The sequence below is a fragment of the Talpa occidentalis genome, unplaced genomic scaffold (genome assembly GCF_014898055.3).
Source record: "Talpa occidentalis isolate TD23 unplaced genomic scaffold, MPIMG_talOcc4v2.1 talOcc4.6, whole genome shotgun sequence".
NCBI lineage: Eukaryota > Metazoa > Chordata > Mammalia > Eulipotyphla > Talpidae > Talpa > Talpa occidentalis.
The window spans coordinates 49,828,893-49,834,892 of NW_023604972.1; the positions used below are offsets into that span (position 1 = coordinate 49,828,893).

Here is a 6,000-nt window from a genome sequence, read left to right on the forward strand (position 1 = left end):
ATCCTTTTATTTACTATGTTCAGTTTTTGTGCTGTCAGTCTGGGGAGCTTGCAAAAACATTTATTAAATAATGTATAAAGGACACACACAACATTAAAATTCCTATGCTTATACCTTGAAGATTAAATTCATATTTCTAGAATATTAAAAGATGACAGCTATAGTTAATTCTGGAAACATGGTGTCTCTAGAACACAGAGAAGAAAAAGTTTGGATTTAATGCATGAGAACTGAGACTGTAAAATTCTTTGATTTGCAAGTATCACATATGTGAGCCTAACAATTTTTCCTTGAAAACTTTAAGTTATTAACTGCTACCATGGAGTTTATACATCTATACCATCTATCCTTTGCATGAACTGCAGCCCAGAATGGAGTTCAGTCCCATTTTATTAAAAACCTGCCTTTGATTCAACTAAGGAAATGAAGAAGCAGAAACTCATGTTACTGTTTAAGCATTGTTATAGTAGATATAAAAACTTTAAAAAAAATCATTGGTATACTTGGTTCCCTAGCAGGTCTTCACATGGAGAAAGTTGGAACTGCTTCACTCAAGGAGAGGAGCTTCTGGCCCAACTGGGCCATGTTCTCATGCTCCTAGTCACAGGTCCTGGCTCAGCAGTGGAAAAAAAAACGGTCTGACCAGAAAAAACCTGACCAAAAAAATCAGTGGAGTGTTTGTAATGTAATCAGTGCTGTGCAGATTCGGGTGGAAGGAGAAGGAAGAACAGAGAGAAAAGGAACATGAATTTTAAATGGGGAAAACCCTCTCATTTTCAATTTGATTCATTTAAGGAGGAGAAAACCACTATACAAGGGCTCCCTCCATACCCAAAGCGAAGCACTTTTTTTTTTTTTGTAATGGATGACAAAACAGCCTTAGTAATCCACCCACTGCCATCTCACGAAAATCCCATATCTTCCCAGGTGTGCATCCCGAAAAGGAAAGCAAAATTGTGCATTTAGAGTGGAGGGCGGTGCACCGGGCAGAGGAAGTTAGTGCCTGCTTCCCCGATCCCCTGCCTCCGGGCCAGCCTCACTTGGTGAACGCCAAAGTGAACCGCAAATAGCAGAAAGACCCGGAGGCCAAACTTGGGGTGGCTCCGCACCCGAGACCACCTCCCCACAAAGCGCCCGGGGCATTCGGCTGGGGCGGAGGGTGGGGACACCTGTCAAAGCGCGGGACCCGAGCCGCGGCCGGCGGGCGGCGCAGGGGCTCCGCACAGCACTGCGGCGGCGAGGACCGAGGTGTGCCGGCGCCGCGCTCCGGGCGCGGGGAGAGCCGGCAGGGGCTCCCGGGAGCCGCGGGGCAGCCGCGCCGCGCTCGGGGCGTGCGCTCCGGAGACTCGGCCTGGCAGCCCCGCACCCGGGCGCTCTAGGGAGGGGGCCGGAGCCCCGCCGCCCGGAGGACCCCGCCGCCCGAGCCCCAATGCGGCGCCCGCCATCCCCAGCCTTCCCCTGCGGGATGGGCGCGGAGCTGGCCGGACGCCCCCTGGCTGCGTAGCAGGCCCGGACGGAAGAGGGGGCGCTGCGGGCGCCGCGCCTACCTGCTCCGGTGCGGCGGGGCCGCGTCGCCTCGCGGGGCCGTGACCTGCGGCGGAGGCAGCAGAGCCGGCGAGGAGGGCGCTTCCTTCAGGAAGGGGTGGGATCTGCTCGCCCGCCCAGCCGGCTCCCTCCCGCCGCGCCGCAGCCCGCCCCCGACCAATTCTGGGGTCCCCGCGGCGAGGCCTCGCGGGGGTCGACGCGGGGGCTCATCCCCTCCAGGCCTCAGACTTCCCACCACCCCGCCGGGCCCCTGATAGTTACCAGAGGCTGGAGCCGAGCGTGGACAGCCTGACAGCTTCTTTGCAAAGCCTTTGTGGACGCGTTGGTCTGGCGCTCCTCACCCAACAAAAGGAAGGACGGAATCTGGGATTCTCCGCCTGGTGGTTATTTATTCCTGACCTGTTGTAACCTTCTGACTGGCTCCCTTCTGTCCACACACCTAGGGGGGTTGCACATAGCAGTTAAATTCATTTTCATGCCCACGGGCTGGACGTAGTTCTCGGCCACTCAGCGCTCTCCCGCGGTTTTCTTTCATCGTACAGAGCAAACACAGGGCCAACTTGTGACCCTGGCAATGAACAGTGGGCTCCAAGGCTGCCCTCCCAGAGTCAGCTTGCTCTTTTCTTTCCGGGGTCTCTGAGTTTGTTGTAAAACAGTATTCACGGGCATTTAGCCTTCCCAGCCCGGACCGCTAGCAGCGGCGTGGAGAGATGCCATTTTTATCACATGCTCACCATTACCGACTATGCCAAACATAGCCTTCCCGGCCTTCCCCAGTCTCCTTTAGCCACACTGACCTCCATTCTTTTGGGGGTGGCGGCAGGGGAAAGATTGTGGGCCGAGGTACCACACCTGCCTCCTTTATCTGTTGCCTCTCAAAGCACACGTTTCCAATTCTCCATTCAGCATTTGAGAACTCCCTCCCTTTACAACGCTTGTGGCAATTGCCTGAGTATGTGTGCATGGATTTTTTGGTAACTGTTATCTCTTGGCTACTACTAGACTGTGAGCTTTTTTTTTTTTTTTTAAGATTTATTATTATTTTTTATTTATTTATACAAGCATTGGGTAGAGTCAGAAGCGTGGGAGGGTGAGAGAATTCACCAGAGCCAGAGCGGGGAGCAGAGCAGGCAGAAGGACCGAAGTACACTGCTGAGGGGAGCAGCGGGCGGCAGGAGAGGTCTGCGCGCCATGTGGGACCCTCCTCCGGTGGCCGGGGAGCAGCCGGGGATCGAACCGGCGCTGCAGAGGCTGCGGGCAGCTTTGCAACCCAGCGCTCAACCGCTGCGCCACCGGGGAGGCCCTAGACTGTGAGCTTTTTGAGGTGGGAAACTGGTCTCTCTTGTTTTCCGTACTTTGATGTATGGGAACTGCTCTACATTCAGTTCAGTAGCAAAAACAACAAACACAAACACAAACAGAAAAACCTTAATTCTAATGTAGAATCTGGGAGAGCAGCTGCTAAATTTTGTGGGAGTTAGTGTGCAAATTTTTCTGAGGAGAGTAGCTATAGCTTTCAGCAGACTTTCACAGTAATCCGTGACTCCCTCCAAGTGAAGAATTCCTTGATGCCCTTCCATGAAGGATCCCAGCTCTGAGGTGACCACCTCCCATCTCCTCTCTGGTATTCATAGGACTCCTGGATGACTGAAAGAGTCCTTTAGTTAAGACCTTTCAATCCCTTCTTTTAAAACTTCTGAATCCATCCAGTTAGTGGTTTCTCTAAGTCTTGCATACATAAGAATCACTAGTGGGGCCTTTAAAAAAATAAGAATACCTGGGTCTACCTTAGACTCCCTAAGTCAGAACCTAAGGTAAGATTCAGGGGAGAGTTAGGGTCAACACATGGGTGTTTTTACAAAGACACACAGGTGATTAAGTCACTGCCTTTCTTGGTAATAGGATCCCCGATATATAAAATGTCCTTACGTATTCTCTATGGAAGGACCCTTGAGAATTCTCACACTGTGTTTAATTTATTTGAACATTTTCATTTTCACTTAAAGCCAGGTCCACTTTTACTTAAGAAACCAACTTGCGTTTGTAAGGATAGCAGGCTCAGTGCCATTTGTCAGCAGCACTAAATCATTGCCACCTTCATCTCCAAAATGTCCATCCAAATAAACCCAAAGAGTGATACAAATTACATTCCTGACAGTGATATTGACAGCTGAAATATTATGTCGAAATGCTGGCATGAAGGAGGTTAGTTGCTATAAGCAATTCTGTTAATGTTTTGAGAATTCTACTGAAGCTTGAAGAGAATGGAAAACAAGCAAAACTTAAGTTATCCATGTTTTTATCTTTCTTTTATTGGTCTTGGTATTCCACTCATTAAAATATGCCCACCATGTATTCAGTAGGACCTTACATCTTTTAAATCATGTTGGGTGTAAGAATCAGAATTTCATAGCTGGGTTATCCTTCAAAGAAATGTATATAAAGAATCATCCTGTTTTCTTAAATGATCTGTTGACGGTGTTCCAAAATGCTTCCAAAATGCTTCAGCCCTTTCCTTTGAGGAAAGGGCTACGTGCAGAACAAACTGGGTTTAAAGCCTAAAGATAGATGCCAAGCACAAACTCTGTGGGGTACGATGGACACTAGTAAATCACGCCATGAGACAATGAAACACCAGCATTTAACACCAGACTGCTCATCAGATCACCAAGTCCCTTCCCTTCTTCAGTTAGAAAAACAGACTTGAGGGGCCTCCCTGGTGACTAAGTCTCAGCACTGTGAAGCTATCCCCAGCCACTGCAGCACCAGTATAATCCCTGGCCTGGCCAGGGAGCTAACCCACATGGTGCAGCAGACCCCTCCTGTCCCAACTGCTGCCCCCCTCAGCAGGGTATTTCAGTACATCTTCCTATTCTGCTCCCCACTCTGTCTCTGGTGAATCTTCTCCCGTACCTCTGTCCTACACCCCAGCTCTTGTATGCATATATAAATAAAAATCTAAAAAAAAAAAAGAAAAAGAAAAAGAAAAACAGACTTGAGGCATACAACTAATAATAACATTCTCAGGATCCAGGGAATCCATCTTCATGAAAAATCTCTGTATAACAAAGTAATTGTTAACCCTTATCCAAACACTGAAAATTCGAGTTATCTTTGATAAACAACAAATCATACCAAGTCCATTGGAATGACATTTGATCTTCACCAGTTTCTACCAATTAAAGAAAACCTTATAAGGGTACCTGGTGAGACAGGGCAAGCTAGGGTTATTAGGCAGTTTTAGGACAGTGCAGGAGGGGACCTTTGAAGAATTCAGGAAGGCTTCAGAGATAAGGACGAGCAAGGAAATGAAACCAATTCCACTGGGAAAAACAAACATCCCAGCACCACAGATAATCTTGTTAAGGATGATCCCTGTTTTCTTCAGATGATAAGATAAAGTGTAAAGATGCTCACCGGGAGGGCTAGACCATAAAGATAAAGATATAACAAATGGGGAAAGACAGACCTGTTAGATAAGGAATGTGAAGATCCCCCACTCAGTAGCAAATTAAGTGAGACAGCCGAGAACTGACTAATCACAAAGAGACTGGTAGAGCTTTAGAATAACCAGGGAAAGAAAGTATATATTCCCTGAGACACGACTTCACTTTGGCTTCCTTGCCCCTCCCAGGCCTGGTTCCCTGGCCTGGGAGTCCCACTTTATTTCTGCTCTTTTTCTTCTCAATAAACTTTTTCTAAACAAACCTGTCCTGCCTCTTCTCCCTTGCTTGCCTGAGCGTCTGCGAAGTTCCTGCTGCGGCTTCTTGAGACACCAACCCGTGGGGGGTCTAGCGGCTGGGGCTCAGCGCTGCCCTGCAGCCTGGGATCCGTTCCTGGCTGGGAGACTAGGCCTGACAATTCCGGCATCACTGGGAAGAGAATGATGCTCATTGTGAGCTATTATTTTGTTTCCATTTTGGTAGAGACCCCAGATAATAATTGTTAACTCCTCTCACATTGTGAATAAGTTGCAGGACCCCATGTAGGATTCGCAAAGGAATGTTTCCTTAACATCTCACTTACCTTGAAGGTATAAGAGGGCTGAAGTAGAGGCTGACTAGGCTGCTGAAGATTACAGAAGAGTTTCTGTAGAGGGAGCTTTAAGTTTTCTGAGGCCCCTCCAAGGCCCCCTCCCCCAGGGGACAGTAAAGGGGCCTTTTCTCTCACCTTAAGTTTGGTGAAAGGACTTTAGGCAGATCTGTCTTGCAGTGCCCCTGGATGTGTCCCCTGCAGTCTGGGGAACACCATGAACTGCTGTCTAACTCAAGCATGGCAGAGTTGGCAAAGTGGCCTGAACTCAGGGCAGGGATATGATTGGGGAAGTAATTTACTCCTACGGAAGACAAGTCTAAGAGAATGAGACAGTGTGGGATGGACTTTGATCCTCCCCAGGACTACTTGGTAAAGTAAAAAGGGTTCCACAGAAAGAAGCCAGCAGGTCTGAGGGAAGAA

The 6,000-nt window shown here is 48.7% G+C and overlaps 1 protein-coding gene across 7 annotated transcripts in view; it reads right to left on the bottom strand.

Moving 5' to 3' along the window:
• Positions 1-2,003, bottom strand: part of TMEM150C (transmembrane protein 150C) — an 86,330-nt gene extending 84,327 nt beyond the window's left edge. For 4 of the 7 annotated variants that reach the window (XM_037529923.2, XM_037529922.2, XM_037529920.2 and 1 more), the window contains exon 1: positions 1,548-1,605. The gene's annotated coding sequence lies outside the window, so the exon portion shown is untranslated. Of the gene's footprint in view, positions 1-1,547; positions 1,606-1,806 lie in introns of those variants that run through there. The other 3 variants (XM_037529921.2, XM_037529919.2, XM_037529925.2) reach the window with 3 other exon arrangements.
• Positions 2,004-6,000: the final 3,997 nt, after the last annotated feature.